Source organism: Gymnodraco acuticeps, unplaced genomic scaffold (genome assembly GCF_902827175.1).
Source record: "Gymnodraco acuticeps unplaced genomic scaffold, fGymAcu1.1, whole genome shotgun sequence".
Lineage (NCBI taxonomy): Eukaryota > Metazoa > Chordata > Actinopteri > Perciformes > Bathydraconidae > Gymnodraco > Gymnodraco acuticeps.
Genome location: NW_022992150.1, coordinates 296,789 through 312,780, shown reverse-complemented (window position 1 = coordinate 312,780; position 15,992 = coordinate 296,789). Strand labels below are relative to the sequence as shown.

The window sequence follows — 15,992 nt, the reverse complement described above, 5'->3', positions numbered from 1 at the left end:
ATTATACATCCATGGCGGGAACAGGGCGGATTTTAGGACCCGTGGATTCGTTTGTGGTGGAATAATAAAAGTTGGGTTTATCCGACGCGCCTCAAAGAAGTGTGTGTGAGTGTGTCCTTCTGCTGTGTGCACATTTCAGAGGTGGTGGTGCAATAATAGCCAGTTGCGGGCGGAGTGTGTGCATGCCGCCGCTGGTTGTCTTCACTCCGGCTTCACTGTAGACAACACAGGCGGGTCTGTGTGTCCGTGCTTTCCGGAAGATAGGGTGTGACACATGGGACACATCTTGGGTCAGCAGCTGATCCTGCTTCTCGTTTGCACAGAAAGCAGCATGGAAGCCTCTCTGCGGGTGTGTGTGTATAATCCGCTGTGAGAGGAGAGGATCAAACAGGCGGGACATCCCTGTCTCCGGATCCCTTTCACTGGAACGCGCTCACACACGCCCGACCTTTCGTTTGGGTGAGTGCAACTTTTACCATCTCATCTGAAATGCTCATTTTTTTAGTCATGGCCGACTGTGTAAATAAGGGGAAGTGAAGCTGCTAGTGCACTGCAGATATATCTCCATGCACCTGTTTCCTTGCTGTGTGTGTGGTTTTTGTTTGGAATCAATCACTCACCGGAGGGCACACAAGGATATTGACTACTCTGCAGTTGCACTAGATATGAATCACTTTACGCGCAGCCTCGCACTATGCACCGTGAAATTGGAAGCTGCACTGTGCCATTGATCTGTGCATGCACCTGTCGTAAAATGCTCAGACTCCTAATCCACACATATTATAGGATACTATCTGCGTTTAAGGTCCGGGGTCCCACTAAGGACCTCTCAATGTGATCCAAATGGTCTCCAATATTGAGTTGTAGGTATGAGTCCAGTGACAGATAGGGATGTGTGCTCTAACCACAGGTTTCAGAACACTAATGGTAATGGAAGACTGTGTGTGTATCTGAGGTGCCTCATATGAAAACAAATATTGAAATTGACCATTAATTAAGTAGACAACAGGCAGGGAATCAATCAACAAAAACACTACGGTTGATTGATATGTCATCAAGTTATGTATAACGCAGTGGCGAGCCGTGACTTTTATACCTAGGCCCTCACGGCTCGTCTACACTACAGGCATCAACAAATCTTGAAGCTGGGCGTGTCTGAAGCTTGGCGATTTTTTGCGACCAACAACCAATCACATGAATCTCCCGCCCTCGACATACAAAGCAATAGCAATGTTAAAACGAAGTAAACTGGATATAAAATCCCCAAACAGGCGAAAACCTACCAGTTTCACCCACTGTCTCTGCCACCTCCCTCCATGCCTGGTTCCTCCGGTTTGTATCCCGGTAAATAGTTCTAGTCGGAAAGAACCGGGTGATTTGCTACCGTAATTTCTCGTTTGGAATATGAGGAAATGAACTGCTGTCTGGCTCTCCCAGTTTGCACGCGGTTTGATTGGCTAGCGCTTGTACTGGCGGGAATTGCAAAAACGGGATTTGATTGGCTGACGCCAGCTTCGAGCAAGCATCGAGCCTCAAAAGTTGAACATTGTTCAACTTTTGACGCCGATAGACGCTCGCCATGCTTTCAACGCCTTGCCATGCTACCCACAATGCAGTTCGGCGAAGTTTGAAAATATCCTTCGTCACCCCATTCAAATGAATGGGCGAAGCGTTGAAAGCATTTTTTGACGCCTGTAGTGTAGACGGGCCGTGACCCCCCCCCCTTCCCTCGAAAAAAAAGAAGAGATATTACGTCACAACGTAGACTTCAGCGGAATATCAAAACAGTGGTCCGAGGTGCAAAACGCATCAATGACAGCGACCCTCTACCACACAAAACAACACCATTTATATAAACACCTATCATGACAGGACAGCCAAGTAGCGATGACAAATGAATTAAGTCGGCACGGCGGCCCGCATTGAAAATGATTTATTAGGCCTACCTTTGATGATCAAATCACTGAAACACAAAGTCCATCCTTCTGTCCTTTTGGATGAAGCAATTGATGGCGGGTCATGCAGCTGATCCTTTGCCACTCCAGTTTATCATTGTAACTCAATCTTGAAAATGACTCGGTTAATAATTTCGCAACGATGTCCTCACTATCACTGACATGAGCCATCATGAACGAACTTATGCTAATCATAAATCTATCGATCATAAATCTATCGATTAGATTTATGATTCAAAAATAGTAAAAGTAGGGTAGACATGTGGATGTTATCCGGCTGAACACAACGTGCATTTATCTAACAGGTTCGTTTTCCACAGACCTTATTTCGAGCTATTTTCCAAAATCCTATGGAGAAATCCCATTGCTTTCTGTCGAGGGAATTCGAGCGCAGCTTACTTCCGGGTTTTAGGACGCGTCACTGCACCACTTGCATAGACCTCACAGCGGGCGGAACTTGTCATAAAGTCCGTGAAAATAAAGCCCGCCCATTTAGAGGGAAGATATGATTGGTCAATTGTACTGTCATTTGACATTACTCTCGTTGAGTTACTATAGCTGGCCCTCTGTGAATGTAGAGAGGGACCAACAAGCCCTCCCGTCTTCACATAACTCGCAGAGACGGCATTTAACCCTTCACATTCCAACAGAAACTGAACAGGCAGATTCGAAGGATTTATTTCTTTGGAAATATTATTTGAAATACAATTAAATCAAGTTATTTTGGTAAAATTAATGAAAAATGTAACAACAAAAAAATATTAAAAAAAAAGTTTAAAAAAATGTTTTAGTTTTTTTTTAATGTTTTCAAATATTATTTTTTAGAATATCTTAGGCCCTCACAGAGGGCCTAGAGGGCCCTGACGGCTCGCCACTGGTATAACGAAAACATTGCAAACATTTCTGGTTCCAGCTTTCTCAAATTCGAAAAGTTTTTTTCACTTTTCTTCTTTATTATTTCCGATTTTATATTGATTCTCTGTTGGCTTTTGGACAGTACAGTCAACACCACTACCTCTTAAAAGAAGTACACTTAAGCCGTCTTTAAAATAAATCACCATTTGTCAATATTTTCTAACTTTTTGTTGAAAAAATTGTTAAACCATTAGATTTGTAATTGATACGAATAGGTTTTTTTTCAGCTCTAATGAACATGGGTAAAGGGTAAAAGGTGTACAATCATTCCTTTTGATAAGACCTATGTTATTAAATGATGTGACCTCATTGAAAGAGATTTACCAGTACATTGAAATGGATATGGCTCATTGATGCAAAGTAAAAAAATAATATTGAGATACACCTTTTTTTTTAAACTATCACGTCTCTACCATTTCTTTCCAAGCATACCTCCTTTCTAAACATTCACACAGTGCTTGAAGATGACAAATGTGGCACTTTATAGTGAATAATTGTCTTAATATAAAAAAAGAATACAGTAGATAGTGTTTAATTTAGATGTCCGGAATAGCCCGGTAAAACAATTATCAGATCGAATTGTGGTTGCTTTAAGTGGGTAGATAACATTGAACTGATTTGTTTGATGTGTTAATGGGAATATATTATAGTCTGATATTAATTGCAGGCTCCTAAATCCAATAGAAATCCATTTTGGCGGACTTTGTGAGAAATAAAGAATCAATATAGTATCATATTGTTTTGGAACTTGTGCTTTACTGCACTAATCATTCAGTTACTCTGGTTATTTTCTGTTGAATGCAAAAAAAAACACAACAAAAACGTGGTTTTAGTTATTTCAAATGACTGGGTGTCTAATTTTAAACGAGCTATGACTTCATGTCTGCATTAAGTGGTGCTCACTCTCCTCTGTTCACGAATCGTTTAATCCCTCATTCATGAGACGTGGGGCTGAATAGTTTGCTTTGAATTTACTTGAAGGATGACTTCAAAACGAGTTGACTCTCTCAGCAGAGATGCAACTTGAAAAACAGCGACTACATGAATTACATGCAAGAAATTATTGTAGCGTCTCACCATTTGTTCTGGAGCCCTGACAAATGCAAAGTGTCTGCCCGCAACAAAGAGAAAACCAGTTTCACTTTTGGTGTGCTTACTTGTACAGTATGATGAATTTCACAGGCTGATATTAAGCACCAGGTTTGCTGAAGTGGCTGCATGAATTGTTGCTCTGGTGCATTCATGATATGTTTTGTATGCAACTTTTTGATCATTATATGCCAGGTTAAAGGGGCTGTGACCCATTACTGGTTAGGCTTGTATCAGGACTGAGAGTGAAATAAAATGCTTTTCAATTCTTAGAGGATCATCTTGTACCTGTGTAATTGCTGAATCTTGCTGCAAAATTGTGCTTTGTCCAGGTCTTTAAATAAAAAATAGATTCTGTTCCCAGCATTGTGCCAATTGCTGTTCTTTTGAGTATTGATTTTCCTTTGAGGAAAGGAGGCGTATTCTTGTGGAAAAGAACAAGGTCTCTATTGTTGTAGTGTTTCGGGTCATTTCGACTTGCATTTTTTCTAGGGTTTGCTTGGTGTAAATTAGCAACTCACTCCAGTATCACTTCTGCCTATTCTCTGTTTCTGAATGTGCTGATGGCTGTAACACTCCCTCATGTGGGCTTTCGTAATCATGCAGAGCTGCGACCCAGCTACTGAAAAGAGGACATGTCAAACCGATCCCAGCTCCTTCAGCCCCTCTGGGAAATCACTTAGTAAGGCGGAGGGAAAGGAAATCATCAAGCATTGTGTGCGTGCAGGTTTATATATTGTTATTGCAAGTAATTTCTCAATAAATGTCATGAGCAGTTTACACAGGACTGGACACTATTCACCCATAATATGTCGGGCAGACCTAAACTAAGAATCAGAGAATAAACAGGGATTGATTGTGACTGGTCTGTTCTGGTTGGTGAACACTGCTACACTTCTGCTTCTTTTGGAAGGTTTTCATTTTTCAATCGTAATACCAATTGATTGTGATCACTCAATCACTGCAGAGCGACATGCATTCTGCAGGAAGTGAAAAACCCAGGGTCCATTATATATGTTCAATGTGTAATTGCTTGATGTATCCCCAAAGTGATTATCATCACTCTGCTGCACCTCTGGGTGCTTTGTCTGAGTGTGAAGATACTGTATATTTACGAGCACTCATGAAAATTGAAAACATTGCGTGACAGTGACCTAGAGGGGTTTGGCATTTGTAGGGTTGTTGTCTAGATGTATATCCATTATAGATATGAGTGTAGTAAAAACACAGCCTATTATTAAGCTTGAATTATGTATTTTTACCGGGAGCTGAATTAGCCACAGATGTCACCTCCTATATAAAACAAACTGACACGCTGATCAAAATTGGCAAAAACACTGAATAAAGCAGTTTGGTCATTTAAAAAAGGGTTTCCTCCTTAACGCATGCTCAGCTTCTTTCTTTAAAAGATCTAGCTTTTTTTCAGTAAATTAAAATAGATTTTTAAAGTTATAAACGACCCACATTTATAAAAGTGTCTCATTCAAATTATCTCTGGGTTTGAAAATTGTAGAAAACATTTGGGATAATGTAAGTTCAGAACCCAACAAATTATATATTGGCTTGTTTTAAGGCATTTTAATGTGTACAAATTACATATTACATCCTTTTTAAAACAGAAATGTCAATTTAACTTTCCTTTTTGTTTGTGAATCCAAAAACCTATAATGAGTCATTTCATTAAGAAAAACATTTGCAGGAGAGCGGTAAAATTACTTTAATGGAAAAGTTCCTCTTAGGGAGGCAAGAAAACGTATGAGTGACTGAACTGTGCTTTCCAGACAGGAGATGGAAGATGCTCAGCGTGTGGATCCACAGTGAAGAGCTCTTCAATTGATCTCTTACAGACTTGCAGCTATGGGGAGAGAGTAGCAGCTGTACCTGCTGTAGTGTTTCTTTTACAAAGCTAATACTGTCAGCAATATATCTGCCAGCTCCTCTGTGGAATCTGCCTTTGTTCCCTGGAAGTTCAGGTGTTTATGTAATCGTCATGAGTATGCTTTCACTGTTTTAGAACAAAGACAACAGTGTAGCAGTGAGGCTTTCCAGCTGCGTTGAGATGACAGATAGAAGTGTATTTTTTAAGCTCTAGAAATGATTGGAATGTCTTAATTTGTTAACGGTTTTTACATTCCACTTTTCAATATTCCAAGGCTGTGATGAAAGGCAGGTGTATTGGTGAAGGCTTACTGTCATAAGTGCAAGTTAGCAGTAGGATTAGTTAATAATTCCCTAAGGAAATGAATCCCATTAATCTGACTGTCCACCACTTTGGTCCAGACTGAAATATCTCGACCATCTCTTGCCTCTGCCTATCAGTCTTGCCAGCTCAGGAGTCCTTGTAACAGCTACTTTGTACTTAGTCAAACCAACTGTACAGCAGGAAATTAGAATAAGCTATTTATTTTATTTCCTGGCCTCAACATCAGAAAACAACAAAATTCCCATTGAGTTTCTCGCCAGCTCTTTATTGCTTCCTAGCTCTAGCGCAGAATGCACCCCATAAAAGTATATGTACGGTATAAAGATAAATAAAATGTAATACTAAACTAAGATGGTAAACTTGGTAACCATTATACCTGCTAAACATCAGCATTGTGAGATTGTTTGTGTGTTTATTGGAAATATAATCATTTTAATGCAAATATGTAATATAGAAATGTCATTGTTAATGATTTTGGTAACCATAGATTGCTGACTGTCTGTGTCTAATCAATAGTTAGGTATGATCCATGTTATCTTTCATTTGTATTCACTACACATACGAATTGGCCTTGGCCTGATCCATGTGTTGCTTCTTTGTTTTAGCTGGTTGAGACCAGTTCTGCTTATCATCTACAGTATGGTACTTTGTATTATTACCTCAGGACAAATGCTCTCAGCATGTCCTTACAGAAATCACAAGACTGAGCAGTTCTCACCATAAAACATGTATGAACTGTGTGCATGTTGACAAGTCGCTGCCTGGCACCCTTTGCAAAGATTCATTATTTATTTCATTAATGAACATAAACATGAAGACATTTTGTGAAATGGCTTTTTTCAGGTTTCCTCCAGACGTGATCATGTTAGCATTTAGCACAACGCACTGATGTGCCTAATGCCGCACTCCAGATAACTCAAAACTTGAAACACTTCTGACCTACTGCTAGAAATACAATGGAATATCTCTAAAAAGCACAGTTTCTACTTGTAAACTCGGGGCAAATCTATATTAAAAAAAACAAAGCGGTTGTCTCTATAGTCTCACTGCAATACATATGCACCCTAACCCTTTTGGCAAGTACCTGCTTGTGGTAAACAATCTCTGAAAGTTGTCTCTTACGGAACAATGTTAAAAAGGCCAAAAAAGTGAATGCTGCAATGCAGAGGGTTTAGTTTTGTGTACACGTCCGAAAGAAACGTTAGCTTGTCACGGTTAGCCATGTTTTTTATTTGGTGTAATATACCTGGAATTTTTGGAGGTCGGATGTTTGGAAATCAATTTTGGAAAATTCCCATCTCTGAGTTGTCTGTAAACCCGTTAGTTGTGTTAGAATATATTAAGATCATATCAAAGACCAACTAAATGGGCACTGAATTGAATGTAACCTTTCACAAAATGCCAGTTTTATTAGAAACAGGACAATGACATTGGAAGCAGACGAGTCGGTTACAAATGTTTTCTGCTGTTTGTAAAGAGTGGTTCCGTGTCCTTAGTAGTTGGTGCTTTGCCAGGCACACAACCGTATCTGCATATTAACCTTATTATTCAGAGCACGACCAGTAAGGACTCTTGGGGTTCTCAGATCTTTCAGTCAACGTCATCCAAGAGATTCTCCACCGTTCTCATTAGCCTTTGTGTGAGAGACATCAGCATGTTTGAGACAATCACCGGGAGCTTACAGATGCAATTTATTTTTATCAAAACTATCAGTTCTAAGAAGTCACATTTAAATAACCATCAATGAAAGAGACACAATGGAAAATAAAGTGTTCATTTCTGTGGCTTCAGTGAGTTTTTCTCTGACCGACCTGGCTTCTCTTTTAATTTTATAAATATCAACTTGTCAAAATCGAGTCAACAAATAATTTGGAATCTATGAAAACTACACTTTCCTAAGAAAAGAGCAAATATAGGAAAACATTGATGAAACCCAGAAACCAATAGGCGCATTCACACCGCAGTACTTTTCCCACAAAGGTTCATCAGAACTTAGTTCATGAGAACTCTTTAGTTCTTTAATTTGATAACACCAATGTGTTTCGTATCCCCTAAACCTCCAGGGCTGTACACAGTTTAATACTGGCAACCTCTAATTATGGGAAATACGAAAACGTCTTTTAAAACTACAATTCCCAGTAGAGACGTGCCATAGAACAAGTTGCGAAACACAATAGCCAGCATGTGTAGTTCTGGGGGGGGGGGGGGGGGGGAAGAGAGCTGAGCTGGACCCGTTCGAGTCCAGTTCTGGATAGTCTGCCGTGGTTACATTCCATTTCAAAGGGCTGTTTGACGCTCGGCGTAACCTTGTCGCACTGCCACTCCAACTTCCAATCACAGAGCTTGAGGACTAATCACAGGGTTTGTAAAGGAAAGCGGATGTTGTAGTCCCAAACGATAGCTGAGGATTCTGGGTAGTGTAGTGTCTTCGGAAACTCTGTAGTGTCTAAACTCCGAAAAAACTATTTGTTTTTCTAATCGAAGGTTAAAAACACAAAAGCATTGTACACAATTTAAACCAATCAATATTGTGTAATCAACAAGGATAAACTGATGTTTTTTAGTTGAGTAATGCAGATATCACTATGTAATCATTTGACAGTGAGGGGAATACTTCTGGTTTTATTATGAAAACTTTGAGACCGGAAATACTGTTTTCACCCCGTGAGGGTTGACGCCAACTTTACATGGATGCTGCGTAAAGACGTAGTACACGTTCGCCTGGCGAGACCTCAAATCATCTTCATAATATCTATTAAACTATAGATCCTACACATCCACTGGACGTAGATTTTAAAAGTACAATATACACTTCTTGCTAGAAATCTAATCAAAAAGCATTTTAATGGCCAAACTATTCCACAATTTAGGATTTTCCAGAGAGGGTTATTACTTATTTGTGAATAAACGACCCTCCGGAGCGTTTGCAATCAACGGGAGCATGTTGTTTCGTACACGACCACTAGAGGTGCTACACTTTAAAACGTGACTATGGGTCGTAATAAGTTGCTGAACAATCAACCTATTTGGTCGTTTTTCGTAGGAGGACAGGCTGTGAAATATATATGCTTCCTTTATTTATTTTGGTCTCTCGGCTTTCATGTCTATTGGCTTCTTAAAAACAGCAGGGATCAGCTGTTGAACTGCTGTTGTCTTTTGCCGGGCTCCGGTGATTGGTAAATCTGGCTGATGCCTTCTGATATGATTTAGCATGTTTGGCGTGTGTTACCATTAGCTGTCGAACAACGCCAACACACCGTCCTCGTCCGATCCACCACCCGAAATGTTCCCACACAGCTGATTTAAAAGAAGCAGGTGGGTCTTCTAGCTCCTGTGTGTTATCTGAAATCGCCATGCTAACTGTTCTTCTTCTTGTATTTTGTTGTGTTTTCTTCTTGTTCTTCATTTGTTGTTTAAGGGCGGCTGGCAAACAGCTTTTAGTCGCAATACCGCCCCCTGGATTATATATAGTGTAATGGATACTGCCCTGAGTCAGTGACAGACTTATTTCCCAAAAGGCGTATTCGTCGTGTGACCGTGACGGTTCGGGACGAATACCGATACACCCACACCCCTAGTAGTATATTGTAAATTCTCAAAAAAATATCTGAATGCCCTGGTAGCTCAACATGTTATTCTACTGTGTATCCAGAGCCCTGCTGTTATTTCCATATGGCCGATGCTTTAACTGAAATAATTGATGGCTGCTTGAGTTTGTTTCGTCCTCTGAGGCCTGTCTGTGTGCGGTCCAGATGTCCTCCACAGACCCCTGATACGAGCGTTCCTCCGTGGCCTCTTGTCGCAGAGGAATCCTCCGGATATAATGTAGACAGCCAAAGTCCTGCCTCCTCTTTTCTCTGTTTTACATTATTTCAGTCTCTCTTGGAGGGCATGACGATGTGCAGAAAAATATTGATTTTTGCTTAAATATTAAACTGTTAAAATATATCGATGCAGTTTTTTAGGATTGCATTATGAACCAATGAAAATCACTGTAAGCTACATATTTGGTAAAGGCTAAATATGTAATAATATCCGAATGAAGTACTGAAATGCTCCTGAGAAATCCCAGTATTTTAAATATTAAATAAAAAACATTGTTTGCTACAGATCTAATTTAAAAAAAAAAAATCAAACCATGATGATTTCAATATCTTTTTCAATGATCATTTGTATAGTTTTTCTAAATGGTTATTTCCTATATTGCAAATCGCAATATAGTTACATTATCATTTGCCATAATGTTTCCAAATGATGCAGACCTTGTTAAAAAAAAAATGTGTGTGTGTAAGTATGCCCACATCTTTTCTTTGGTATTGGCAATCAACGCAACTTGATATTTGTCTCTACAAATATCAAGTTGCGTTGATTGCCAATACCAAAGAAAAGATGGTAATTAGCTGGCAATGAATTTATTTTTAAATATGCGTCTCCAGTACTCCCTGTACCTAGATAACATGCAAATCACTAATTAATATGTTTACAAAAAGCTTTTCGCATCTCCACTTCTATAAATTATTTGTGCAGTAGTGGTGGGGGCGGCTCTGGCAGATTGTCTGCTAATGCTTAGCGGTGACAGGAGTTGCTGGATGAGGAATCGGCCCTCCAGGCTCCAAAGACAGGTTTGTGATTCCAGTTGGTTCTGCCAGCTAAAACCGTGCTTAAACCTCCGCTCAGAACCCTGCTGACAGAAATCCTCTTCTCAGTGTCTTTATATAATATTTCTGCTGAAAGGCTGGCATGATGGTATGGCATTGCAGAGCTGGTTGTGTTTCTGATGAAATCCTGGAGGAGTGAAAGCTAAATCTGACCCTGGGCCAGCTGACAGTAGTGCTCTCTTTTTGAGAAAGCAACCTATTTTAGTAAGCAAACCGTTCCTCTTATCTTTCCAGTTCTGGAGAATGGACCGACCTCTCCCTCGCCTGGCTCCTGCATCTACATTTCTCTTTGTAGCTTGCACCATGCTAGAGAATGAGAGGCTCTTCAGTGCTGCTGCTAAAATTATTGATGAAGGGAAAAAGAGGCTTACTGCTCAGAGGGCTTACAATTGCTGTATTTCTCAGAAAGATGAGGGCTCAGTAAAACGCTGCGAACACTAGTCAACGATTGCTGTCGCTAAAAGAAAAGTCAGCTTGTAAAAAGGAAGAAATTGAGACGTGTTTGCTTATTTTTTTACTGTGCAAAGCTTCTTTGCTTGATTGTATTTGCTTAATGTCTTTGGTAGCCTGGAGAGGGCCAAATAACAGTTCAGTAATAAAAGGAGAATGCTCCGACATCATGCTGACTTTAGTCCCTATAGTATTTTATGATTACATTAAAGGTCCCATGTCATGGCCATTTCTACTGATCATAATTCCATTGTTGAGGTATACTAAAATGTATATTGTGCAATTTTCCAAAATCACATTGGTTTGTCATACAGCATCTCTGTATAGTATGTTCCCTCTCTGTCCTGCCCCCCCCTCCCTATGAGCCCAGTGGCCATCCGCGAGACAGCGAAACCCAGCCCGAAACCAGCCCGACCACACACACACACACACACACACACACACACACACACACACACACACACACACACACACACACACACCCGCAGCCTGGCTGGGAGTTTGTGTGTGTGCTCACACACCGACTCACAGCCTGAAACAGTCCAAAAAAGTATTGGACATTAAAATGTTGACCTGATAATTGTACAAGATGAAAAGTAAAGGGATCAACAAAGTTATTTCAACTCAACCCGAGGAGAGCATTAACATCTAACAGTTTTTGAGATATCTTACTCATAACCATAAATAAAGCCCATGCTGCTGGTGTTGCTAGAAGGTATCTCCAAAGTCATTAGGATTCATTTTCTGGGAACCATACATTTTGTTGATTAATTTCACAACGTGAAGCCCTGACAAACATCCCTAGAGCAGTAATAATTAATAATTCCTTACATTTATTATAGCGCTTTTTCAATGACTCAAAGCGCTTTACATATACACACATTACATTACATGCAATGGTCAGATACTGTGGACAATACCCACAGGAGCAAGTTCAGGTGAAGTGTCTTGCCCAAGGACACACAGTGCAGCAAAAACATACGGCAATCACAATGGGTCAGAAATCGGCGGAGCTGCAGCTGAGAAAAGATTGAGTGTATGTGTGTGAGGAAGACTTAACGTAACTGCTCCGCAATTGGTCCATGGGCTCGTCGTTACGTCACTTGGTTCCCGGAAGAAAAAAATGAAAAAGAAAAATCTCCAACGAGGCGTTCTGGGACAGCATAGACAGGTCTTTTCTGTGTTAGTTTTTCTCGCTACAGGGTGTACTTTGAGAGTTTGTGACTTTGTGACCGTTTACATGCATAAAAACCTTCATAACACACAAGGGGACGGGTAATAACCAGAAAAGCATGACATGGGACCTTTAAACTGGCTACTCAGATCCCAAAACAACTTCCCTGTGAAAACAAACAAACATTAGGGTTTACGACATTTGAGGTAGACCTCCACCAATGCCATTTCTTTTTTAATAGATTCTTCCTTGGTCCGTGCTGAACCCTAACATTAAGTTCAATAAAATAAACAGGGTCAGTACTTTATCTTCAACCTTGCTGACAAACCAGCAAATCTAACCAAAAACATAACCTTCTTGGGGGCAGTAATAATTCATTTGTAAGGCTTCAATTGAGTTATTTTCCTTTAGATTAAGGTGCTGACCATCTTCCTTATACCTGTCCCAAAGTGGGGAACTTTGCCATTTTTAGTCTATAAAATGTCCTCCATTCTTGTTTCTTTGAGTCTAAGATGATATCTTCAAATGTGATGTTCAGTCTGACCAACAGTCTTAAAGTATTCACGTAACAATTCTTCACATCAGAGAAAAATCTTCATATTGGTAGGGCTGAAATCTGCTTTCATGGGGCATTGATGCTCTAAAAAATAATTTACTAATGTCTTACCATGTTAAATAATAATTGATTATCAGGAATGTTGTAGTTTATTTATCTCGCCATCCATTAAGCGGAAAACTCTGCTAATCATTACAGATAGATAATCTGATTAGGACCTCGATACACTCTTGTCCCATTTAGACAAAAGCATAATTTAAACATGTCGAACCTAACAATCTCAAAGGCATATAGGCAAAGGCAGTATATTTAATCAAATTGTCTTTTACATAAATAAAATAATGAACCTCTCTGTTTTTGGGAAGTCGCTTTTTTGGCATTAGTCACCAAATATTTTCTCCATCTGTCATCCCAACAGCCTTTGTGGTGATTCCTCTGTCATCCTCTGCCTGTGACCTTTCCATGAAACAACTAACACAGCCTCAAGTATGATTTAGTTTCTGACTTGGTTTACAAATAAAAATGTAACCACCACTAGCACATTAAGGAACCTGCTCCAAAGAGATAAGACAAATTAACATTTAGTTTGAAATGCTGTGAGAGACAGATAAGCCAGGGGGAAGTGCTGTTCATACTCTTTTGCTGTGACAATTCTTCTAAAATAGAGTTCAGGAAGAAGCTCACACTTCAGCTGGCATAGAAAGCTTTTATGTATCTAACATCAAATGTCAAACTAAGACACTGGAAATACGTTCATAAGTAAGCTCATTATTGAATGTCTTGTCACACACAAAATACACGTCTAATATTCATGGCCAATCTTTCACGGTAAGCCTTGAACATCATTTTGTTAGTCATGTTGCTGTATTTGACATCTGCACTCTAAGCTGCACCTGCAGTCTGGTCACACTCGTTAGAACACACACACACACACACACACCATGTATATTATACATCGCTTCAGGGGACATTACATTGACTTACGTGCATTTCCTGGAGACTTATCCTAACCTTAACCAACACATGCCTACCCCTAACCAAGTCTTTACCCTAAAATGAATGATTCCCCTTATGGGGACCTCACTTATGTCCCCATAAGGGAGGCGAGTCCCCACAAGGATAGTAATGCTAGGACACACACACACTTAATTGCAAAAAGACACACAGAGGTAAAAGCAGTGTGGCTTTGTGCTGTGCGAGGAGAGGAGTGTGTCACTGTAGATCACCCTGACATTGTGTGTTGGTAAGCAAAACAAACAGCAAATGTCAGACCATAAATAATGGAGACAGTTTTAAATGTATTTTGAGTTTACTGGAAAATGTTGTTGACCAATCAATCTTAAAGGACAACAGGGTTAGCCTGCTACGCCAGTGGAAGTTGTATCTTGATTGACAGTATTTATATTGGAGTATTGGGTTACTTGGACTGCTATCCAAATGTTTTGCTTGCTGGTGTGTGTTATTTGTTTAGGCAATGTTAGTGGCATGTATCTCTGGATCTATCAGTTGTTAAGTACATACACGTAACCCTCTATGGTATGATGTTGCCTCCAGGCAACATACCCATTGTTTGCCTTTTTACATTCACACAATACATCTGAAATTATGATGCAATACTTTAAAATAGAGGCAGTACCATAAGGAACCAATAGTATGTTTGAATTTGTCCCATGACTGGTGGCCATTTGGAAGACCCTTTTTGCCGCCTTTCCCACAAGGATCAGCTCAGCCATTTCTCTCCACGAAAGTTGTCTAAAAACATAATTTCCTGCACATTTTTTGTCTGCAAAAAAATGTATTCACAATAATAGGTGAGTAAAGCTTAATTTACAATAGTTTAATGTACTTTATTTGCTAATTCGGTCACGGATACTTGTTTAAATTCAAATGTTGCCTGGAGGCAACTCTCTACAATTTAACCAAGATACATTTGATGTTAAAGTAAAGGTCAGGTTATTACTGTATACTGTAGGTTATAGTCTACTATTATAGTGATCTTGTTTGCAGAGCACATGCTTATATTTTTCACAAATGTTTTCCTCCATTTACAGAATGAACGTTACATATTTCTATGCCTCTTTAAGGAAGAAGCGGGTAGAGCTAGCACTACCAGTTGATGTAAGTGATGATGAGTTAGAGATTAGTAGTGATGAAGACGAGCTGCAGGCACATTTGCAAGGAGAATATGAGAGGGATGAGAACTATGAGCCTGAGAACGAGGATCAGGATCAGGATCAGGATGAGGATGAAGATGAGGATGAGGACAGCGAGGGTGAAAGTGCAGTAACAGCTATTACCAGTATAAGATAGGGTATAAGGTGCATTGCTAATGAATTATTTCATTATCTTGTTATTTTCATAGCATGCTTAAAGGTGGGGTAGGTCATTTTGGAGAAACCAGCTCGAGTGCGCTAGAATTTGAAAATACACAGCCGGAAGAAATCTGCTACTTCCTTACAGAGCCCCTCCTCCAACACACACGAACACGCACATGACCAATGAGTGCACGAGATAAGTTTGTGCAGATGGAAGGCTGACAGGCAGGTAGGCCATCTAGTTACTTTAGCCGGGCCGGCTAAAATGATTGGTCGTGCTTTTTACAGTACTACGGCTTCCACAGATGACATTTTTGCATGGATTTTTTGTCAAAGCGCTTAAGATATTCATTGCTATCGGGATGTTAAGAGCATTCCATGGATTATAACAAAAAGTGTATCTCGAGCCGGTTTCTCAAACTTACCTACCCCACCTTTAAGACATTTGTTTATATTTCAGTTCCTCTTCAACCTACACCAAAAAGGGCCAAGAGACTGGAGTGGAAGAATTCCAGGAACATCCTTCCAGTCCCAAAATGGAAAGGCAGTCTTCCAAAAGCCACAGAAATGAAGTCTCCCATTGAATACTTCAGGGTAACAAAAACCTGCATTACGAATATGGTGGACCAGACAAATCTTTATGCCGTGCAATATGATCCAGGAAAGCCACTAAATGT

At 39.9% G+C, this 15,992-nt stretch overlaps 1 protein-coding gene across 3 annotated transcripts in view; it reads left to right on the top strand.

Annotated features, from left to right (window-relative positions):
- Positions 1–91: 91 nt before the first annotated feature.
- Positions 92–15,992, top strand: part of camkk1a (calcium/calmodulin-dependent protein kinase kinase 1, alpha a) — an 88,481-nt gene continuing 72,580 nt past the window's right edge. For all 3 annotated transcript variants that reach the window (XR_004567853.1, XM_034204107.1, XM_034204106.1), the window contains exon 1: positions 92–459. The gene's annotated coding sequence lies outside the window, so the exon portion shown is untranslated. The remainder of the gene's footprint in view (positions 460–15,992) is intronic.